The sequence below is a fragment of the Narcine bancroftii genome, chromosome 7, assembly GCF_036971445.1.
Source record: "Narcine bancroftii isolate sNarBan1 chromosome 7, sNarBan1.hap1, whole genome shotgun sequence".
NCBI lineage: Eukaryota > Metazoa > Chordata > Chondrichthyes > Torpediniformes > Narcinidae > Narcine > Narcine bancroftii.
In genome coordinates, this window is record NC_091475.1 from 20,956,320 (window position 1) to 20,981,311 (window position 24,992).

General features: G+C 46.0%; 1 protein-coding gene across 8 annotated transcripts in view; it reads right to left on the minus strand.

The window, feature by feature from the left end:
• nrip1a (nuclear receptor interacting protein 1a) overlaps positions 1-24,992 on the minus strand; it is a 116,376-nt gene that overhangs the window by 42,014 nt on the left and 49,370 nt on the right. For 2 of the 8 annotated variants that reach the window (XM_069889041.1, XM_069889038.1), the window contains one exon: positions 8,348-8,414. The exons of 4 other annotated variants lie outside the window; for them this stretch is intronic. The gene's annotated coding sequence lies outside the window, so the exon portion shown is untranslated. Of the gene's footprint in view, positions 1-7,003; positions 8,415-23,400; positions 23,573-24,992 lie in introns of those variants that run through there. 2 more of the 8 variants (XM_069889044.1, XR_011341607.1) reach the window with 2 other exon arrangements.

Here is a 24,992-nt window from a genome sequence, read left to right on the forward strand (position 1 = left end):
TACAATTCGGAAGGTCCGAGATCGTGACAGATGGAGAGACATGATTGCCCACACCAAACAGCAAGGGTCCTGGATGATAAAATGAATTTAAAATTATGAGGGGGGTAGACAGAGTAATTTTAGATAGGCTTTTTCCATTGAGGGTAGATAAGATACAAACCAGAGGACATGGGTTAAGAGTGAAAGGGGAAAAGTTTAGGGGAACATGAGGGGGAACTTCTTCACTCAGAGAGTGGTGAGAGTGTGGAACGAGCTGCCAGCTGAAGTGATGAATGTGGACTCAATTTTAACATTTAAGAAGAATTTGGACAGGTACATGGATGGGAGGGGTATGGAGGGCTATGGCCTGGGTGCAGGTCAGTGGGACTAGGCAAACAAAATACTTCAGCACTGACGAGAAGGGCCAGAGGGGCCTGTTTCTGTGCTGTAATGTTCTATAGTTCCAACTGAGAAAAAAAATCTGAAAAATGGAGTACAACGTGGGAACATGTGAAATTGTTCTTATTTTAAAAATATATCTTTGCAAGATGGACAAACAACATCTAGAGACAGAAGTGATTGCAGATGCTGGAATCTGGGACACAAAAACAAAATGGTGGAGGAACAAAGGAACTCCAACACAATAGAGAACGTACAAACTCTTTACAGTCAATGGCAGATTTGAACCCCAGTCGCTGGCGCTGTTATTGTGTTGCACTGACCCCTATGCTTTCTGTGCTGCCCTGTAGGAGGAGGTTTGGAGAGGATACTAGGAAGGGTTGTTTCACCAATGGGTGGCTGGAATCTGGAACACACTGACAATGCAATCAAGGCAGAGACTCGTGACATTTCAGTGGTATCCAGATGGGCAATCAAATTGCTCAGGGTAGTGGATGGGATTAATTTGAGTGGGTGCTTAACAACTGAAAGGGATGAGAAGGGTTAAAGGGCCTATTTCCATGCCAATTTACCCCATGACACTGATAACAATGTCACCTTATCGAACACAGGGCCACTGGCCACACATCAGGTCAAGTGTGACAACTTGTCAGAAGCAGCTCGATGCACTGACAGTTCATTTTCAGCATCCCAAGTAAGAGATGCTCCTTGCCTCCTTGAGTGTCAACCACAAAGACAACCTTGCAAGGACCTCACTGCAGTTACACCTGGATATTTCTGGCCAGACTGGGGTCAGATCAATGGGAAAGCTACACGATCCACAAACTCTAGCTCACTCCCACACGAGAGAGGAATGGAGTCCAGAGAGTGGTCAAGATGGCACCACTGAATGTGAACCCAGAAGGATGGGTGAGAGGAGAGGCAGTCCTTCACTGCTTATCTGCTGGGCCCAAGTGCTCAGCCTTCACGCCCAACTGTCCCATACCCTCAAGGTTTCTTCGTCGACATCCTCATATTCCAACACCTAGCGGATTCCAGCGGACGAGGACCCAAGGGTTACAGACTCCAGGGAAGCCGAAGACTGGTGCAGGGCACCAGAGCAGGAGAGCGCACCCCCCATTGAGAAGAACCCTGGGAGACGTACAGGGCAGGAAACTACAGTGCTGGACCTGACCAGTATAGGCCTCGGCAGCTGAAGGCCCCACAACAGGCCGTGAGCTGCTGGGACCGGGATCTGTGAGGGTTCCGTTGGCATGCAGGGCTCTCAAAGGCACCTCGGTCACTGATGTGCGGCTATGGCAGTAACAGTGGGGGGTGGGGGGGTAGGACATGGCAGCATCGGAGGAAATGGGAGGGTTCACAGACACTTCTGGTCTCTGAATTGACTCTGTGGATTCTCTTTCTCTTCTTGGTTAGGGTTCTGGGCTAGTGGCGTCTGTTTCTGTGCCTTTAAAAGCAGAGGTGCAGTGTTAAATTTTCTTGGTGCCGGAGCTCACCAAAAAAGGCAAGAAGATGGTGCCAGAGCAGCAGCCCTGCATCCCAGCACCGACGGTGTGGTTAACGGCGGCCGTGTCCCAGCACTGACGGTGCGGGTAACGGCGACCGTGTCCCAGCACTGACGGTGCGGGTAACGGCGACCGTGTCCCAGCACTGACGGTGCGGGTAACGGCGACCGTGTCCCAGCACTGACGGTGCGGGTAACGGCGACCGTGTCCCAGCACTGACGGTGCGGGTAACGGTGACCGTGTCCCAGCACTGTGTGCTTCCTTTTTGGCCTTCCAATTCCCTCTCTGCTTCCCTCAAAGGAATGTCTGATTTCAGCTTCCTAATCCTTTTATATGCTTCATTTTACTTTTTTTTTAAAAAACCAAATTTACATCATCTCTCATTGCCATGTGTAAGGTGAGGGGAGGAATGTTTGGGGGAGACATCACAGCTGAGATTTTTTTTACTCCGAGAGTAGTAGGTGCCTGGAATGCATTGCCAAGGAAGGGGCAGAGTTACTGTTACAATTGGGGAATTTAAAAGCCTCTTAGACAGGCACATGTAAAAATAAATAGGTTATGGCCTGGGCCTTTGGGAAGGGTTAGCTTGAAGGTAGATTTATACAGGTCAGCACTACATCATGGGCTGAAGGGCTCATACTGTGCTGCAATGTTCTCATTCATCCAAATTCCCCAAACTTTGCCAACCTCTCAGGAACATTTTGATCCTCAATTCTGACCAACTAGCCTTTAAATGACTCCAGCAATAATCCTGCCCAAAAAAACAACCACTCTCAATCTACTGTCACTAGCTCCTGTCTAATACAGTCGTAAGTAGCCTTCACCCAAGATAGCACTTTCTCTCAAAGACCAGATCCTTAACTGCAACTATTCGAGTGAAACAAGAAAGCCGGCAGAATTAAATGCTGGAGGAATTCAGCAGGTTTCAGCAATGTCCATGGAGGTAAAGATGTATCACAAGATACAAGAGCAGAAGTAGGACAATCGGCCCGTTGGGTCTGCTCTGCCATTTAATTATGAGCTGATCCTTATCAGTCAGCCCCTCTCCCCGTAACCCTTGATTCCATGACTAATCAAATACCTGTCAATTTCTGTCTTAAATACACTCAATAACCTCGCTTCCATTGCCACCTGTGGCAACAAGTTCCACAGACTCAAGACCCTCTGGGTAAAGAAATTTCTCTGCATTTCTTTTTTTTTTAATTGAATGTTTTTTTTTTAAATCGTGAAATTTTGGCATCCTGTCTTGGATTCCCCTATCATGGGAATCATACGTCAACCCTTTCATTCCTGATATAATTCTAGTAAATCTTCTCTGAACCCTCTCCAATGCCAGCACCTCTTCTCTCAAATAAGGCACCCAAAACTGTACACGGTACTCCAGTGAGATCTCACCGGTGCACCACAGAGTCTCATCATTACATCCCTGCTCTTGTTATTCCTTTAGAAGTGAATGCCAACATTGCATTTGCTTTCTTCACCCCCAATTCAACCTGGAGGTTAACCTTTAAGGTATCCTGCACTGGGACTCTCAAGTCCCTTTGTACCTCTGAATTTTCTCCCCATCTAAATAATAGTCTATTTCTTGTACCCATACACTTCCCAACATTGTATTTAATCTGCCATCTCTTTGCCCGTTCCCCTAATCTATCCAAGTCCCTCTGCAGCCTTTCCGTGTTCTCTTTCTTTGGCTGTCAGGGGTGCTGGGCAATTTCTGCTGATGGCGAATCTTTGTCTGCCATATGGTAGACTAAAGGAAATTTTGTGTAATATCACATTTATGTTTTATTAGATGAAAATAAAATGATATTGTCAAGATGGAAAATAAATGCAGGCCTAGTCAGTGACGGCCATGGTTCATCAATAAATTAAAAACTTATGTCAGATCTTGAACTTTGCTGGGCTAATTGTTCCTTCATGCAACAAAGTTGAAGACAAGACAACATCAAACAAAGCAATAGAGATTACATCCCATGTCTAAATTGATTGGAGACTCAATTTGCTTTGTTTTCTTGAGTATCTGTGGGGCATGACAACAGTGAACCAAATCTCCAATCCTTCATCCAAGACAGCGTCAGGAATACAGGGAAGTGGAGATCAAAGCAGTTCTCACTCAAACAGTACATTCGCAGCAAGCAAGAACACCCTTGAAATATTGACCATGTCAACGGGCTCCTGTCACGTGACTGTGCGTCAGACAGCACCTGGCGGAACATCAACCTTCCCCCGACCTTCATCCTCTTGTGACCTCACCAACAAAGCACTTTTCCCAAGGTCACAGAGTCCTTGCCCTTTAATCCGACTGCAATTTATCAGGCTGGAGGCAAGGTGGAAGGTGACATATCCTGTCTGAAATACACCCCCACCCCCCATCATTAAGACAATTCCCACAAAGAAAGGGAGGTTGAAAAAAAAACATTAACCCACATAGCTGCTGCAGAGCTTACATCAAGTTCACACACACACAAAAAAAAATCAGTTGCCCCGTTGGGTACAATAAGCTGGTCACAGAGCTGCGACTGATGAAGAATTATGGGCACATGGTATACAGCTCTCCCTCTCCCACATCCATCCCACAATGCACATCACATCAACAACAACAACTGGTGGGCATATTAGCTGAAACATAGGAGGGGTAAATATCAGTGACGGGGGATGAAAATAAGAAGCAAGGAAAATTGAGGGAAGAGGCAGAGGGAAGGGAGGAGGGAGAGGAGGCAGAGAGAGGGGGAGAAGCCGATAAAGGGAAAGGGGGATGGGGAAAAGAGATGGGGAGAAAGAAGGGCACGAGAAGGTGAACAAGAGAAAAGGGGAGGCTAAAGTGAAGAGGCTGGCAAGAAGGGTGAAGAGGAAGGGAGACAAATAAAGAACAGATGAAAGACAGAGGAAGAGACAATGAAAGAGTCAAAGAACAGAGTGTCTGGGGGTGGCAGGCAAGGTGGTGAGGGAAGAGAGAGAGAGAGTGGGTATAGAGGGGGGAGAGAAACACGATAAATAGGAGAGAGAGAGAGAAGGGTGGGCTTCCCCGCAGCTTTGCATCCAACTCTTAACTCTTCCGGAAATGAGATACCCAAACGTGCTGGAGAAACTCAGCAGGTCATGCAGCGTCCACAGGAAGTAAAAACAACCAATGTGGTGGGACGGTTGGTTCAACACTGTTTCAGTGCCAGCGACCGGGATTCAAATCTAGGATGGACATTTCCAAATGTCCAAAATGGAGGACCTATGGGCAGTGGTCCCTCTAGACCACACATGTCAAACTCTGGCCCGCGAGCCAAATTTGGCCCGTGATATAATTATATTTGGCCCTCAAGATCATATCAAAAATGTATTAGAGGTGGCCCGCTGGTCGCCGCGCCAGTATAGCACATGCACAGTAACCGCTGTGTCCCAGGGTGAGAGAGAGAGAGAAAAATCCTGGTCCTTGAAAAGTAGTGGTGGGTGGTTTTTTAAACACGCTGTCGTGTCCCCCCTCCCACCCCCCCACCGCAGCGCGGCTTGGCCGGTGTCAGGGGAAGCCAAGGCCGCTTCCCAGCGCCCGGAACCCCAGTGGCACAGCGTTTCTTGGAGCTGCAGATGGAGTCGGGATGCCGAAGGGAAGATTGGGACTCCCCGCCGGGCGATGGGGGCGCCGGCCGCTGGCCGCCCTGCGCCTTCCCACAGGACCAGCGGCGGGTGCCCGGAGTACACGTGGAGAGCGAGGCTGGTCGGGCAGGTAGGGTGGAACCCCCCCCGCCAATCTCGGGAGGGGCGTGGGCTGGATCGGGATTAGCCGCGCTCACCTGCTCCTCCACCGCTGACCGGGATCCCAGCGCGGTCCTGAGCGCGGCCCTGGAAAGGTCCTGGGACACCGGCACGGAAAGAAGAGCAGGGTCCGTAGAACATTACAGATCAGAAACAGGCCCTTCGGCCCTTTGACTCTACCTCGTGAAAACCCAACACTGGAGAAACTCAGTGGGTTAAACCGTATCCTTTATCCAGCAGAGAGGTACCTGACAATGTTTGGCCCTTGATCCCCCTCATCAATGTATGAGCGAAAGTCTGTGGTTCTCGTAAAAACACCAGAAGGGAGAAATTCAGCAGGTCAAAGTGGGTCCGGGAGAAACTCAGCAGGTCAAAGGGGGATCCGGGAGAAACTCAGCAGGTCAAAGGGGGGTCCGAGAGAAACTCAGCAGGTCAAGGGGGAGGGGTCCGGGAGAAACTCAGAAGGTCAAGGGAGGGGGTCCGGGAGAAACTCAGCAGGTCAAGGGGGGTCTGGCAGAAACTCAGGAGGTCAAGGGGGGTCCGGCAGAAACTCAGGAGGTCAAGGGGGGTCCGGGAGAAACTCAGCAGGTCAAGGGAGGTCCGGGAGAAACTCAGCAGGTCAAGGGGGGTCCGGCAGAAACTCAGCAGGTCAAGGGGGGTCCGGCAGAAACTCAGCAGGTCAAGGGGGGTCCGGCAGAAACTCAGCAGGTCAAGGGGGGTCCGGCAGAAACTCAGCAGGTCAAGGGGGGTCCGGCAGAAACTCAGGGGGGCCTGACCTCGCCAGGACGGGTGCCCACTCCCCCTCCCTGCCGCAGGCTGACCCGCGACTCACGGTGACGGGGCCGCTGATCCGCTGAGATGCCGCCCTGCAGCAAGAGCCGATGCCCCGCACTGTCGTTGTCCAACCCGATCGCCCGCAAACCCCGCCCTCCCGCACACAGGCCTGAGTAAGTATTATGAACTTTAATCTCAGGATAAAACGATCTTCCAATAGTTTCATATCACTGTGATAAATATATTCCTGGTTAAATATGGTCCTGCACCTGGATTAGGCATTAGGCAGAAAACTTGAAAAGTGTGTAAATCAAAGGATATCTGTACCAATGGAAAAAGGGCATGGCAAATAACCCTGCTAGAGTTCATGCCCACAATCAGTCACCCATTTGATTGTTTCAGGAATCATGTTATTCTCCCACATTCTCAATAGCCCTCAGATTTTACTATTCGACAGCACACTAGCAACATTTGATAAATCCTCTATAGAGAAATATTATTTATTGAATATTTTATTTCTCATTTGTTAATGCTTCTGGAAAGAGTTTATCCAAAACTATTATTAAACATTTATTTTAATAAGAAAAAGTTTAACATTACATATGTTGAAAGAAGAGAAAGCATGCAGATGTTGTTGAAAATTTTCAATAAATATTTAGTTCGGCCCTCGACTTAGTCCAAGTTTTTAATTTTGGCCCTCCGTGAATTTGAGTTTGACACCCCTGCTCTAGACATTCTTCACACAATGAAACCCGGACGCACATGCAGGCATGATTGTGCAAACCCTAGAGGGACCACTGCTTGCATGGACAGCATCAGAAAATTCTCTCCATCAAACTTCTCCCTCATCTTGGACTACTTGGATTGATAGGCCCTTGCACTAACTATAATAATGCTTATGTGGTTGCAACTAAAAACGCAGTTAAACAACTTTGTAAGCCACCTCTTTCCAGCAGGTATGGTCTTTCGCTGCTTTGAGATATTCGGAAGCTGCTTTTGCTCTTTTGGAAAGAAGCTCTCTGGACAAGTGAGCAAACTTTCCAACCAGTTTTACAATGTGAAAAATCCATTCAATGAGTTCCACATTTCCATTTAGCAAAGACAGAGAAACAATCACAGGATTATGGTCTATAACACTAGATCTAAATGACTGATTAAATGGATGTAACTCATGAATGCCCCAATGGGCACTCACACATGTGCGCGAGAAGAAACATGGCCACGCTCACTGCATTTAACAGGCCAAGTGCCCTTTCTGCCCCTTAATTTGTCCATCATTTGGGGGGGTGGAGGGGTGAAGTGCTTAATGGAGAACAGATTAGCATCCAGCTCGAGGTGGCACTGGACAGAGAGCTCAAAAGCCAGACTGTCTGGCCTAAAACTGGACATCTGGCCACCCTATTAGAATCCCACACTGTAAGAATTTTGTACATTCTCTGTGTGTCTGCGGTCTGCGTGGGTTTTCCCCCCCCTGAGGGGTTCTGATTTCCTCCCATCATTCAAAATGTACCAGAGGTTGTAGGCCAATTGGGCGACACGAGCTCATGGGCCAAAAAGACCTGTTACTGTGCTGCATTGTCAATTTTAAAAAATGATTCGGGTCTGATCCCCACCTTTTTATTTTTTTTCTTCTTCTCCATGACGAAGGGCCCACTCAGAAATGTTAGTCACCCTTTACATCCTATGGATGCTGCGTGACCTGCTGAGTTTCTCCATAATTTTTGTGTACAGTATTGCACTCGATCCCAGTGACTCTAGACTAATTTGAAATTAGATGCATGTTCAAAAAGCCAATACACACACACACATGTCTGGGGAACAGCACAAAGGGATAAAATGATGGTTCAGGAAGCATCACTGAGGCAGCACAGCATTGAGTCACAGCCGGAGCCCTCGGATCAATCCAGACATCCATCGCTGTCTATGTGGTGTTTACATGTTCTCACCACTTGGGTTTCTCCTGGGTACTCCAATTTCTTCCCAAATCCCTCATGTGCAGGTGTGCGGTAGGATCTGGGGAGAACCGATGAGAATGTGGGGAGAATAAAAGTGAAGTTAATGTGCAAATGAGTGGTTGATAAGACCATAAGACATAGGAGCAGAAATAAACCATTCAGCCCATCAAGTCTGCCCCACCATTTAATCACGAACTGATCAATTTTCCCACTCAGCCCCACTGCCTGGCCTTCTCCCCTTGACCGTTAATTACCTGGCTAATGAAGAACTTATCAATCTCTGCCTTAAATACACCCAATAACTTGGTCTCCACAGCTGCCTGTGGCAACAAATTCCATAGAATTACAACCCTCTGGCTGAAGAAATTCCTCGGCATCTGTTCTCTTTGATCCTGACGTTGGGCCCTCTTGTCCTAGACTCTCCCACCATGGGACACAATCTTTCTACATCTACTCTGTTCATGCCTTTCAACATTCAAAATGTTTCAATGAAATCCCCCTCATTCTGCTAAATCTCATGTATTTAGTCGGCCAAAATCTGTTCTGGGCCATCTCTCTCATTATGTAGCTGGTACTAATGCATCTATGCACATCTCTGGAGGCGTGTGTGTGTGTGTGTGTGTGTGTGTGTGTGTGTGTGTGTGTGTGTGTGTGTGTGTGTGTGTGTGTGTGTGTGTGTGTGTGTGTGTGAGCGACTGCGTGTGTGAGCGACTGCGTGTGTGAGCAACTGGCTCACAACATTGACGCTTACATGATAATATGCAAACTTGCCCAGGTACATCCTGTCGACAAAAGTCAGATAATTACTACCAATCCATCCGCTGCTGCAAAATGGCGATATCAAGCTGGACTTAGTCACCAGTAACTTCATCACCATTGCTCGTGTTAGGTTGAACTAGGAACATTTTGTTCCGGAATTTAGTCCGAGCATAGAGCCAAGAACGGAATTCCAGAGGTCAGATGAAAATGACTGCTCTTGATATCAAGGCAGTGTTTAAATGCTCAGACAATGAACTGTTGGAGGAAGTCAGACTGCATTTGAGATTGCAATAAAGGCTGGTCTTGCCAGTGAGAGTGCAAAATAATGAACAAACTTGTGAATGCATGCATGTACTGGAAGCTGTGGGTACATTTTAACATTAATGATATAACACACCACAAAGCCCTCTGGCCCTTAAAACCCATGCTGTCCAATTAGACCCAATTAACCTAAACCTATATTGTTGAGTGCATGCCTGCATTTATCTGTAGGCAAGTATAAATGAGTGTGCGTACATGCTTGGAAAAGTGTTGGCATGTATGTGTCTGTTTGCATATCTGTGTGCATGTGTGTCTGTGTATATGGAGCACAGGGGTGTCTGATATCCTCCAAACTAATTTTCCAGTTCCTCTCCATAGGATACAAAGCCTCTGAAGTGTCTGAGCAGCGATATTTGCATATTTTATTAATTTAAAAAAAGATGTCCTTGCAGATGGTGTGACTAAACTCTTCCAGGAAATAGTGCAAGAGCGTACACTCCACAAAATGCACACCGAGGCATCAGGCAGCGCTCTACTGATTAACTGATTTCCTATTATTCTTTTTGTCCTCTTCCCCCCCCCCCACCCTTCCTCTCATGCTCTTATATCTGCTTGAGTTGGAAGGTTGAAGATGGCTTACAAATGACCTTGTGCCTTCATAAAGAGCTCAGCAAGGGTCAGGCTAGCTGCAGACAGCACACTCTGTGCTTAACAGACACAAACCTTGAAAGTAAAACCAAGGACATTTGGAATCTCTTCAGAGGTTGTTAGATTTGAACCCATCCCCCACCTTCTTGAATTAAAATTAATCCTTTTAACCAGTTCACTGCCAAAGTAGAGGCAACTTACAGCAAATGCATATCAGCTCGAGGGGATCAGTTGCCCGCTTTAACCTCTTATTCTAAAGTTATCCATTGTTCCTGCTGTAAAGGAGTATTACTTGTAACTGGAAAATGGTGTGCATGTGCACGAGTACTCACATAGACACACTCACACAATACCAAACACAGTCAATCATGTGTATTCATATACATTATAACATGCCAACACCCTGAGGTAATCACTCAAGCACTCAAATGCAAAATACTTTATGCACTCCCTCGCACGCGCACGCCCTCTCCCTCGCCCGCGCCCGCCCGCGCCCGCCCGCGCCCGCCCGCGCCCGCCCGCGCCCGCCCGCGCCCGCCCGCGCCCGCCCGCGCCCGCCCGCGCCCGCCCGCGCCCGCCCGCGCCCTCGCACACCCTCGCACGCGCACACCCTCGCACGCGCACACCCTCGCACGCGCACACCCTCGCACGCGCACACGCTCTCCCTCGCACGCGCACACGCTCTCCCTCGCACGCGCACACGCTCTCCCTCGCACGCGCACACGCTCTCCCTCGCACGCGCACACGCACAATCTCTCCCTTTCACACACACGCACAATCTCTCCCTCTCACACACACACAATCTCTCCCTCTCTCACACACACACAATCTCTCCCTCTCTCACACACACACAATCTCTCCCTCTCTCACACACACACAATCTCTCCCTCTCTCACACACACACAATCTCTCCCTCTCTCACACACACACAATCTCTCCCTCTCTCACACACACACAATCTCTCCCTCTCTCACACACACAATCTCTCCCTCTCTCACACACACAATCTCTCCCTCTCTCACACACACAATCTCTCCCTCTCTCACACACACAATCTCTCCCTCCCACACACACACACAATCTCTCCCCCCCACACACACACACAATCTCTCCCTCCCACACACACACACACACACAATCTCTCCCTCTCACACACACCCACAATCTCTCCCTCTCACACACAAACAATCTCTCCCTCTCACACACATGCACAATGGAGCAATGGGATCCAAGTTCAAAAGGTGGAAGGAATAGGGATGGAGGGACAGTGCTGGACCAGGTGGGTTACATTGATGAGGGTTGCGAGCTCTAGGATCGGACGGGTCTCACCTACCATTTTCTCTCTGCCTCACAAATTTAGTCCTAGTGAGCTCTCAAGCAAATTGAGGAACTTGGGAAGTCACAGGAAAACAGCAACCAGATCGAACATACAGCCATGGATTCGACACAAAAGAGGAAGAACCCAGTGGGCACCCAGTCTCCTCAGAGAGCAGTCCTGTCAGTACCCCCCCACCCACCACCCCCCCCACCCTCCTCCATTCCCTGTACAACTTCTCTCAAAAGCCTTTTATTGATTCAGTTTCCCCATACTTACTGGCAGGGAATTTCACATCCTACCAATCTCTGCTTCCAAAAACTTCCCTTCATATTTCCCTTTTTGACCAGAGTTGCAAGTTGCATCTCCTGCCCTTGTGGACAATCAACATCATCTGTTCTCTGTTCCTTCATGGGCAGGTTAGACTGAAGAGCTAGTTTCCATGCAGTATGACAATTTCCCCATGTATAGTGCGTGATTCTGTACATCACCATCAAATCAGATTTCCTTGCCCTTGAGGAGAACATTTCCAGAGTGTCCAATTCCACCCTGGAGTTCAAATCCCTCAACAATAGAGCCCACATTATTTTTTGTCTCTGCAACCTCATCTCTACCAGCTTTTGCATTTCCATTTCCAAAGCTTGTTCATTTATTCCAAGGTCCCAATACTGTACAACTCCTCCACACTTTCTAACTCCCCTCCGATCCACAACATTTAGAGCACTAGCCAGACAGCAAGCATCAATTCCCCGACGTTCATCCCTTCTCGTACCTAAGATCATCAGTGTGGAACCAGCTATGCCTGTAGGTTGTAACCTCACCCCCTTACACTTTGCCACTGGGCTTTAACTCTGATCCAAATCCTGTTGAGCCCCAACTTCACTTTTTTGTCTAATCCCACTCCTTGGGGCCTAATCCCTCCCCTTGAGGCCTTGATCCCACTCCTGGAGCTGTAGCCCTTGACCACGAAGACAAAGCAGTGCAGACTCCCTTATTCTGAGAGGGTCTTTGATCGCCCTATTACTGTATCAAAACTTGCACCCATCACATACTTGTTTCAATAGGTGGCAAAGTGGAACAACTGGCAGAGCACTGCCTCACAGTGCTGGAGTTTCGGGTTCAATCCTGACCTCTGGCACTGTCTGTGCAGTTTACACGGTTTCCATGACTGAGCAGGTTTACTCCCATATCCAAAGGTCTGCAGATTGAGGAGTTAATTGGCTAATACAGACTGAGGAGTTAATTGGCTAATGCAGATTGACCCTCAAGTGGTAAAATCTGACGATGATTCGATAAGAATGTGGAGAGAAGGAAAATAAAATGGAATTAATGGAGAATTAGCTTGAAAGGATGGTCAGCACTGATTTAATGAGCAAAGGGCCAATTTTAAATTTAAAATTTAGATATACAGCAAGGTAACGGGTCCTTTCCGCCAACGAGTCCATGCCACCCAATTACACCCAAATGGCCTACAACCCCCTGTGCGTTTTGAAGTGTGGAATGAAACCGGAGCCCCCGGAGGAAACCCACACAGACACAAGGAGAACATACAAACTCCTTACAGACCGTACCAGATTTGAACTTCAGTCACTGGCACTGTAACAGCATTGCACTAACTGCTACGCTAACTGTTTGCCCTGCGGTGTATCTCTCTCACAGTCTAGTAACAAAAACCCCAAGGTCCTTTAGAGTATAGTTCAAAGTTCAGATTTATTGTCAGAGCGCGAATGATACATGACATTACATACAACCCAGAGATTCCTTTTTCCTGCAGGCCAGGGAGAATATAGACTTATTGGTAATATAAAAAACTGTAGTTAGGAAAGGATATGTATACAAAAGAGAGAAATGTAAATAAAGAATGAAATGTAAACCAATTGACTGTACAAGAGAAGAAAAAATATTCAATCTAATATATATTTGTGCATGTTGTCCATTTGTTCTCCATGCAAAGTAATATGGAACACTCTAGAAATGTCCAAAGAGGTTCAAGAGGGGTAACATTTGATGCTGAATATTATGACCACATTGAATTTAACCTTTGAGGACATATAAAGTTCAAAAGTGTTTTTTGACCAGCTTGCAATGACTTGCATTACTGTTTACTATAATTGTGGTAACATTTTATGTTGGATATCATGACCACATCAAAGTTAACCTTTTAGGCCATATGAAGTTTTTTTTTAATGAATTTGCACCAGGGACAACTCAGTTAGTTACAGTGCTGTGATCAATGTACATTCAGAACAAGTGGCCAAACACAGTTCAATGAGCCCGACAGCTCTTCATAAGCCCCTAGACTTAGACAAAGGAGAAAGCAAAGCAACTCCAGTCTCGCCTCACTGATGATGCTTCCAGACATGCAAGGAGCAGGCAGTAGCAAACAGAACAGCAGTGATACCCCCGTCTCAGTGCTCAGGCCTCCCGACAGGCAGCGTTTGGGAGTCTTTTATTTCCTGGGTAATGCCAGGTATCCTGCTGGTAATAAATATTGGGCAAAGTAAGGGTCCTTAAATCTCTGAATGAGTTTTTTTTTAATTAAAGAGTTTGATGGTAGAGGGGTAACCACTGTTCCTGAACATGGTGACACAAGTCTTGTAGCACCTGCAGTTTACCCCTTTCCTGATGGCAGCAGCGAGAACAGAACATGCACTAGGCGGTGTGATTCTTGATGATTGCTGCTCTCCGACGTCCATGTTGCTTTTCCCGATTGTGGGGAAAGTTTTGCCTGTGACATTGTGAGCCTGTGGTCAATCTCTGCTAAGCTGCCTGTCTCCCCTCTTGTCTACCTTTTGGAGGGCTTTCTGCTCAGATCTATTGGTGCCCCCATACCAGGCCATGATGCAGCTGGTCAGAACACTTTCCACTACACATCTATAGAGGTTTCCAAGGTTTTCAATGTCATACCAGACCTCCGCAAACTCCTGAAGAAACAGAGATGCTGTTATGATTTCTCCAAGATGACGTTAGTGTGTTGGAACTAGGAAAGGTCCTCTGAGTTAGTGACTCCCAGGAATTTAAGTTTGCTCAACCTCTCCACCTCTGATCCCCCAATGATCACTGCATTGTACACCTCCGGTTTTCCCTTATGTCCACAATCAGCTCCTTTGTTTTACTAACATTGAGTGTGTTTTTCTTATTAGAACACTGACACATATAGTATAAAAGGAGACACAAAACTGGCAATCTTTTAAAAGGAAGGAGATGGAGAGGCAGAGAGGCTCAGAGTTAAACTTGGAGTTCAAGGTCATGGCAGCTGAAGTAGCAGTAAACAGTGGCAGTGAATAAATCTGGGGATGCTACAAAGCTATCACTGTAGGGGTATAGAGGTCTCAAGAGTTTTTTTAGGCCACAGTAAATTATGGACACAACAAGGGACTTGAAAACAATCCAAATCCATATAGGATTTGTGTTGTCCATTGTTGGACATTTACAGCAATCATTCAGCGTACAATCTGATGCAATGTTATCTCCGTGCAATCTGCCCTGACCTTCATTAATAAATAAACATGTTTGACCTGACCGTAAACTTTCCCGCACAAGCAACAGGTAGCTCTTACATTACATCCCCGCCCAGATTCCGACATCACGACTCAACAGAAAAATAGCGTCTGATCAACAGGGAGATTAGGTGCCTCAGGAATTGGATTAGACTGGATTAGATGGCTGCGGGGAGGGAGATTGTGGGAGGGGGTGGGGGAGGGTGCAGTTTGTCTGGCGTCTGCTTGCGAAGGAATGATGTTGGGATTCAGGAACCCTGAACAAGCGGCTGCATTTCCCAATGCAAAACACCCCAAGGCTCTTCATTAAAGAAATTAGGAACCAAGTTGGACTCCGGGAAATCTTGGTATACAATGGGCAAGAGGTCAAAGGATATGAGCTGTAATAATGTCTTAGTGGAGAGATTGAGGGAGGAAAGTATGGAGCGTAGGGTCCAAGCAACTGAAGGAATGGTTATCAATGAGGGAGTGATGAAATTCTGGAACTGGAAGATTGGGAATCCTGTGGAGAGGATATAGTGCCCATGGAAACCAGATTGTTGCGGATGTTCAATATACATAGTGGGGTCGAAATGGATCCCCTTCTGCATCCCTTATACCTGACTGTCCAGAGCTCTGAGACTTCTGCTGCACTGATTTGCTCCAATGTCTGCCCTCCTCTAGTTCCCAACTCTTGAGCATCCCCAAATTCGTTTGTTGCGTCACTAGTGTTTGGGCCTTCATCTGACAAGGCTGATGAGCCCTCATCTTCACATGCATAGGAAAAGCTTAGAGGCAAATGCAAGCAACTGGGACAAACTTGAGTCTGCATGGACAAGATGGGCTGAAGGGCTGGTCTCTGTGCTGTAAATCTCCAGGCCTCTTAAGACAAATTATCTGCCCCTCCAACCCATTCCTACCTACCATTAAGATGCACCTTTGAATGGGGCATTTTCACCCGTTTGAATATCTCCCCAAGTGGCTCACTGTCGAAACACATTTTCTAATTACAGCAAGAATGCACAAAATGGGAGTAAGGCTTGACTAAATGTGATCAGACATCTCCCGTGGCATTAATCCTGTGACTGGGATTTGAATGCGGCGCTATCTGTAAGGAGTTTGTACATTTTCCCTGTGGGTTTAATCGATTAACTCCCTCCATTCAAAATGTAATTGGACAGCACAGGGCTCATTAGCCAAAAGGGCCTCTCATCGTGCTGTATATATAATTTTAAATAAAAATTTCAAGCAATAGAGCACAGATATTCGACACTTGGCCTACCAAGGCTTACTGATAATCAAGAACCCAATTATATTAATCCAATGTAAACAAGAAGCTGAAGGATCTATAGGTAGAAAGGGTCAGATCAACCTCCATAAAGGGCCCTGACCTAAAATGTAGGCTGAACTAATCCTGCATTTGGTAAAACACGAAAGTCTGCAGACACTGCGGTTGAAGTAAAAACACAATCCTGGGGAAACTCAGCAGGTCAAACCGTGTACTTTATGTAGCAAAGATAAAGATACATGGCCAACATTTCAGGCCTGAGCCCTTCATCATGGCATGTAATAGACCCCCCTCCCCACGGACTTCATCTACCGCCAGATCCATGTGCTCAACGGCCATTCCTACGTTTAAGTGGTGTCCCATCAAGAATCGCAAGCTGGTCCATATCTTGATGAAGGGCTCAAGCCCGAAACGTTGGTCATGTATTTTTTATATTTGCTGCATAAAATACACTGTATTACCAGCCGAGTTTCTCCAGCATTTTGTGTTTTTACTAATCCTACATTTATCTCGTCCTTTGCTCGTACTCGCGTTGGTGGGAATTTGCTTTGAGCAAACCACCCTTGAACAGCACAACCGACTTCACAAAGTATGCACTCAAACAAAGAAATTCTGAGACGCGAGGATGTCCTGAAGGGTGGGATGGAAATAAATCATGTTTCTTCTTGAGCAGTGGATGAAATCATAACATAACATATATAACATAACAATTACAGCACGGAAACAGGCCATTAGGCCCTTCTAGTCCGCACCGAACCAAACACCCCTTTCTAGTCCCACCTCCCTGCACAATGCCCATAACCCTCCATCTTCTTCTCATCCATAGACCTGTCCAACCTTTTCTTAAATAATACAATTGACTCCGCCGCCACTATTTCTCCCGGAAGATGATTCCACACAGCTACCACTCTCTGAGTCAAGAAGTTCCCCCTCATGTTACCTCTAAACCTCTGCCCCTTAATTCTTAACTCATGTCCTCTTGTTTTAATCTTTCCTCCTCTTAACGGAAATAGTCTATCCACATCCATTCTGTCTATCCCTTTCATAATCTTAAATACTTCTATCAAATCCCCTCTCAACCTTCTACGCTCCAAAGAATAAAGACCCAATCTGTCCAATCTCTCCCCATACTCCAGATGCTTAAACCCAGGCAACATTCTGGTCAACCTTCTCTGCACTCTCTCCACTCTGTTTATAACCTTCCTCTAATTAGGCAACCAGAACTGCACACAGAACTCCAAATGAGGCCGCACCAACGTCTTCTACAATCTCAACATCACCTCCCAACTCCTATATTCCATGCAATGATTGATAAAGGCCAGCATACTAAAAGCCTTCTTCACCACCCTATTCACGTGAGTTTCTACCTTCAGGGAACGATGTACCGTTACTCCTAAATCTTTCTGCTCTTCTGTATTCCTCAATGCTCTCCCATTTACCACGTATGTCCTATTCTGATTCTTCTTACCAAAATGAAGCACCTCACACTTATCAGCATTAAATTCCATCTGCCATTTTTCAGCCCACTTTTCTAAGCAGCCCAAATCCCTCTGCAATCCTTGAAAACCTTCTTCATTATCCACTAATCAAGTGGTTGGCCAGAGGAACCATGCCAGTTGGAAGGGACTGTTCATCAGCTTGCAAGAGGGCAAGAAGATTGGTTCATTCCTTCGTCAAACCTCTGCTGCAGAAAGCCTGAACCTCGTGACAAGGCCTCTGTAGCCAATGCATCTGCACATTCCAAATGGATGGATTTCCCTTGCTTCAGATACAAATGATGCTAAAGCAGCAACTGCAAGAGGTTTGGGTCGAATGAAACGTGGGCTCAGGAAGTCTGACAGGAAACAAGATGGAAAGGAAATAATTGGGCCAGTGAGTAGATGGGGAGGGGGACGTGGGGAGAGACCAGGACAGCATAGGCCCTTCAGCTCCCAATGTCTGTGCCAAATATAGACTATTACAGCAGAGTACAGGGCCTTCAGCTCAGAGTTGTGCCATTTCATCGAAACCGATTCCACAACAATCTCATATTTCCCTCCTCAGACACATCGATATAAGGTTATGGGTGTCATCTGAGTCATTTGAATGTCCCAATTGTACCACCCTCCGCCACTGCTCCCAGCAATGCAATCCAGGCACCGACCACTCTGTGTATATATAAAAAAAAAGGCACACTTCTGACATCTCCCCTAAACTTTCTTCCATTCATCTCAAACACGCGTCCTTATGTATTTAAGATTGTCACCCCAGGAAAAAAGGTGCTGGCTGTCCACCCTATCTGAGTGCCTCATACTCCCCCCTCATCCTCCATCATTCAAAATGTACCATTTGTAAAACAATACCAAATTAAACTAAATCTCATCCATCTGCACATGACTCATCCCCCCCCCCCCCTCCATTCCCTGCTTTCTCACGTGCTGATCTCGGAGCCTCTGAAACACTATTAGTAGGTTGGCTTCCACCAATACTCCTGGCAACCTGTACCTGTGTCAAAAACCTGCCATGCAGACCTTCTTTAAAATAATCCCACCATACCCATCCCCCCCACCCCCAAAATGGAAGGATAATTGAATAGGAAAGCAAGAGATTAGTGAGAATGATAGTTATGGAAGAGCAAAAGAAAGAGATGGTGTGGAAGGGGCTACATGGGAAATGGGGTCAGTGAGGATAACTGAGGAGATATTAAATTTAGACATACAGCACAGTAACAGGTCCTTTCAGTCCACAAGCCCATGCCATCCAATTACACCCAAACCCCCACCGGTACGTTTTGAATAAGATGGGAGACTATAGAACACTACAGCACAGTAGGCCCTTGAGGTTGAGCTGACCTACACTTGCCAGCCAAAAAAAAAAACCCCAAACCCCCTTCCTACCTTGTAACTCTCTATTATGCTTTCATTCAAGAGTCTTTCTAATAGTCTCATAAATGCCCCTGATGGTTCAGCCTCTACCATGGTCCCTGGCAAAGTATTCCAGGCACCCACAACTCTGTAAAAAAAAAACTTACCCCTGATGTCTCCCCTACACATTCCTCCCTTTACAATGTACAAATGTTCTCTGGTGTTTATTACTCCCATCCTCAGAAAAAGATGCTTCCTGTCTACCTTATCCATGCTGCTCAGAACCTTGTAGACCTCGAGGTCACCTCTCATCCTTCTTAGTTCCACAACGAAAGCCCCCACTCTGCTAACCTTGCCTCATGAGATTTATTTTCCAAACCAGAGAACATCCTGGTAAATCTCCTCTGCACCCTCTCTATAACCTCCACATCTTTCTTATAAGTGAGGTGACTAGAACTCAACACAATATTCCAAGTGTGGTCTCACCAGAGATTTGTAGTTGCAATCCCCTGACTAATGAAGCCCAGCATCCCATGGGCTTCTTAATTATCCTATTAACCTGCACAGCAACCTTGAGAGATGTGTTGATTTGGAGCCCCAAGATCCCTCTGTTCTTCCACACTGTTAAATACCTGACCATTAACCCTCTACTCTGCCTTTAGGTTTGTCCTTCCAAAAATGCATACCTCACTCTTATCTGGAGGGTTAATTCAGGGGCAGTTCAAAAAATGCGCAAGGGATGTATGGAGGGGGTAGTTGGGGAGGAGGATAGGTGTGTTTGGTAGGCTTGGGGATGATGGTCAGCAGATTGGATTGGTGGGGTGAAGATATGCAAGGAGAAACAGCTGAAAAAACTATTTGGGAAACAAGGAGGTGGGGGGGGGATGGAATAATTGGAGAGGGGAAAAAGAATTGAGGTAGCCAGAGTTGAGTAAGGTGGACTTGGAGAAAGGTAAGATTTTCCAGCATATTATACTTGCTGGTCAGGTGACAGATGCATGTAAAATACAGCCCAAATGTAACCATATCAACAGAAGTCTTGATAGCAGTCTGCTGTACCCTGAACTCTACTTATCACAGTAATTCACCCACTGAATTAGAAAAGCAAAAACCCATGGGAACCAAGGGCAAGTGGTAAGCTGGTTCAAAATCTGTCTCATTAGCAGGAAGCAAAAAAGTAATGTAATGATTAATGAGAGTTATATTGCCATATATATTGATGCAGGAAATCTTTCTTGATGCAGCCACACATATACGCAAGATGCACCAGCTACTATGGTACCATTAAATACCACAGTATGCCAAAACAGAAAAAGAGATTAAAAAAAGGATAGATAACTGAATATTCAGTTTCAGAATATGCAAAAGTAACTGGTAAATCTCCTCTGCATCTGCTGTAACGTCAGTGCTGCCGCTGCCTCAGACCCGGGAGAGAGGGGAGCGGAGACTCAGCGTTGCTCCGCAGGATCCTACCACACGGTTCGGCTGCCGACGGCTCCGTACAGGCTTTAAGCGCCCCTGTTAAAAGGAGGCAGTGGTATTTTATTTTTGAATCCTGCAGCCGCGGGGTCTGTGCTGAAGATGGTGGCGCTGGTGTTGGGCAGCAGCCACAAGGGGGTTGCAGGCTCCTGGGGAGCAGTGGACTGCCGCAGGGGAGAACACCCACTGAAGAGATGACCCTACAGGACAGTGACCATGGCAGGGGACCAGCGAAGGGCTCGGACAGGCTGCTGGAGACTGGCTCACGGGAACCAATCTATTCAGTAGGATTTGAGATGTTGCTGAGGGCAAGGAGGGCTCCCAAAGGGGCGTCGAGTGCTGAAGACTTCCTGATCATATCAGAAATTTAAAACAGGAGCTCAGGTTGCCAATGGATTGAACAGGGACCTGTGTAGCTGCAGAGGCTGCAGGAGAATCCACGGACACTCAGTGACTCCGAAGGGACTCTCTTTTGCTGCTTTCGCTTGTATTGGAAGGGGCGTCAGGCAATGCTCATGACGACACTTTGTATGTCTTACAGCAAGCAAAAGGAATTTAGTGTTCTGTATACACCAGCAAATAAAGATAGCTCAACGTAAGACAACCCCCTGAATGTCCTACACTCACACTGTAAGACTCCTCCGAGTCTGACACCACTGACCAGTGGAGAGATGCTGCTAAGCACATTTAATATACTAATTCACAATATTTTAAAAGGCAACATACGCAGTAAAGGTTTAAATTTTATTAGAATATTTTAAAATATTCCACCACCGTCTCCTTTAAAAGGCCATTTAAACAGTGCAGAACCGACGGATGTTGGACTGGGGGGGGATGAACCCTGTGGGGGAGCATTGAGACTCTGCAGTTAAGTTTCAGATTTTATACTTTGCATGCAAGACAACCCCCTGGTTTTGATGGGACATTTTTAATGTTAAGGACAATCTTATACAGTAATATTACATTTGTTTTTGTACTACATGAATCCTGAACCTTGAAAAGATAGATAAGTAAATATTCGCAGTTGCAGTTCGTGCAAGAAGATAAAATTGTTTCAGTAATACAGACAGATATTTTGGTGTTCCCGCGGTAGTTTATGATTAGGAGTGGTTTATGGTTAGGGCAAGTATGTGGAGGATAGCAGTTGGATAAAAACTGTTCTTGAACCTAGATAGAATGGACTTCAGGCTTCCTGAAAAGAACATCTTAAGATAATGGTCAACAGATATTTTACAGTCAGAAAGACTGTGTGAAGTCAACTTTGGCAGTAGTCAGGGTCAGGTCCCCCGTATTTTGTGAGAAATATCCTCAGCAGGCTTAAATGTTGGGGATGTGACAGAGAAGTTTGGAACTGATGCAAAGACTGGTCTAGTTATGGATAAGACTGAAGGAATCTGTAGAGATCACTGGTTCAGTGGGCAGAGATGTACATTTCAACCTTATGATCCATTTGGAGAGGGTAAAGGATGCAAGGGTTGGATGATAAATGATAGAAGACCTGGAAGTGTGGAGGATTGATAGGACATTAGGGTTAGGGTTAGGAGAAGAGGGTGGCACATAGGATCCATGCCTTTATGGGGCGAGGCAGAGAATCCTGGAGCTGGGAGGTTATGCTTGAGGTGTGCTATCAGAATCAGAATGCACTGTCGTGAACATGAACTTCATTGTTTTGCAGCAGTATTTTTTTTCACATTCCAGGTGCACAGATGGCTCCAAGTTACAATTCCATAAATGCACTATTTAAAAATAAATAAATTCAAGCAAAAGAGATAAAGAAGTGAAGTAGTGCCTGTGGTTCATTCTCCATTCAGAAATCTGATACTGGAGGGGAATAAGCTGTTTTTGTAACGTTAGGTGTTTGTTTTCAGGCTCCTGTACCTCCTTCCTGATGGTAGCAGTGTGAAGAGGGTATGGCCTGGGTGGTGAGGGTCCTTCAGGTTAGAGGCTACTTTCTTGAGACACTGCCTCCTTTAGATATCCTTAATGGGGTGAAGACATTATGGCATTGGCCGAGTTCACAACTCTGTAGTCTTTTCCAGCCCTGTGCATTGGCACTTCCAGACCAGACAGTGATGCAACCAGTCAGAATGCTCTGCATTGTACACCTGTAGAAATTTGTAAAGAGCCTTTGGTGACATAACAAATCTCCTTAAACTCCTAGCAAAGTATAGCTGCTGACGAGCCTTCTTCATGATTGCATCGATATGATTGCCCCAGAATAAGTCTTTAAAGATGTTGCTACCCAGGAATTTGTTCTTTACCCTTTCCACTGCTGACCCCTCAATGAAGACTGGCTCATATTCTCCTTGTTTCTCTCTTCTGAAGTCCACAATCAGCTCCTTTGTTTTGCTAAGGTTGAATAGGTTGTTGTGGCACCACTCAACACCAGTGAGGTCACAGGTGGACAGTTCCAGTTACCTCACTACAGATGTGTGCAAAAGATTGAGAATTATAGATATGAGGAGAAATTGCTTCAGCTAGAGTGGCTTTCTTTGGGGGGGAAAAAAACAGCTGTACTGAGATCTTAATTAAGATGTGTACAATTAAGAAAGGGCTACTGGGGCGAAGAGGATTTTGTCAGCAAAGAGGGAAGTGACCAAGAGACAGGAGTGATAGATGGATAAGGTAGGATCCACTCACTCTGTCAACAGGAACACAACGCACCCCACCCGACCCCTCGCCATACTGCAAATATCTGGGCTTCATTGATTCATGGAGTTAAAGTGAAAAATAATAGTTGCCAGTATGATAGTGAACCACAAGGCCAGGGGATGCGCCTTGTGCTGAATCAGTCAATCTCAGGAACAATGATAGGATGTAGCGAAACACAGACACAGATACTTGTTTCCACCCTCTCCTCAGGCAGTCGCGGATACCTTATGCTGTTTGACCAGTCAAGCATCATGGCCCAACATGGCGGGACCTTACTCTCGTGTTATATGTCTACTCCCCACCCATTCTTCTTCACTTACTTCTCCGTTTCACTCCTGTTTCTTCTCCTGCTTATGACCTTCTTGTCCATCCCAACACCTCACACTCCCTTTCCAATCCTCTCCTCAGTCTACTCCTCCAAACAATGCCGCTTGCTAGAATCTGGACCAAGAAATCCGTACAACTTCATCCATTGAGCCATGGATAAAAGTCCTATTTTAAAATAGAAGAATTCAAAATTCACCACCTCAACACTATCAGTGAGGTTTTCTTCCAAGTTTATTTACTGCTGCACTGAAAACGTATCGGATATAGTATCAAATTTGTACTGCTGATTGAACCTAAGTCCTTGCTAAACAAACATTTCAAGCATTCAATGGATTTATTCCAATGGGCCCTGGATTTACAACCAGCAAACTCTCACAAATAGCAAGGAATCTGTCGTAGCAATGTTGATTATTGGGTCAATATTGGCCCTGGATGCCAAAGCAGCTACTTCTCTTCATTAAATGAAAGCCACAAGATCTTAACATTTCACGAGACAACAGACTGAGCCTCAGTCCCAAAGAAAACCTCCTTATTTGGGCACCTGCCTGATTTTTGGCACAGGAACTGCTCATACTAACCATCCAAGACTCTCAGATGTACAAGACAATATTTATTTGTACTTGCCCTGCATATGTATTGTCTGTCTGTATGTTTGTTATGAATGATTGTGTGTCTGCATATTTTGCACTGAGGACTGGAGAACGCTGTTTCAATGGGCTATACTTGTGCAATCAGATGGTCATAAACTTGTCTTGAATAAAGAAGGACCCAGGCATGAAAAATCCACTGTCTTTTGCTTCCTATAGATGCTGCATGCCCTGCTGAGGTTTTCCTGCACTTCTGTGTACTGAACAAGACCCCAGCATCTGCTGACGTCTTGTTTACCTACCATCGTGCACTAGCCCTTCAAGACTCCAAAGTGACTAGGGTTCAGCCTAGAAATTACTTCCAAATCTTGGGACTGTGACCCGAGATGACAACCTTCTGATTTCAAGACAGGAACACTATCCTCTCTGCTGCCACTCACAGTTTCACGCTTACTATTAAAGGTTAGGCGTGGACCGTAATCCCATTTCAACTGCACACCTCCCGCTCACATTCACACAACCCAGATCCGAATTGCTGGAAAGCAGCCACCATTCCACCTACATCTGACAGCAGTTGACTAAATCAGGCAGACATCATCAACAACTTCCGTACACAGAAAATCCACTGTTTGGGACATATTAAATACATAAAAGTCCAGCTTACTTCAATAACATGCATGGTTAAAGGAATTCAACCACCAATGAATTGAATTGAGTTACTTTTATAATCTTTGATTTGCTATGAAGGTAGAACTGTTGACTATGGAGGCAATTTACCACTCTGATAAGAATTCTGTCTCCCCTTTTTTTAGCCAAGCAGTTTCTTTCTTGATAGTGGGTTTAGATAATAAAATATCAATACAATATAATTTGTTTGATTAAAATGTGGGGCACCTTGGATGAAATGATATGATTTAAGATCAATGAATCTTTTTGATTTTTAACATATATCTGTACTCTGTATTTTTGGATGTGAAATTTCAATGTTAATAAAAATA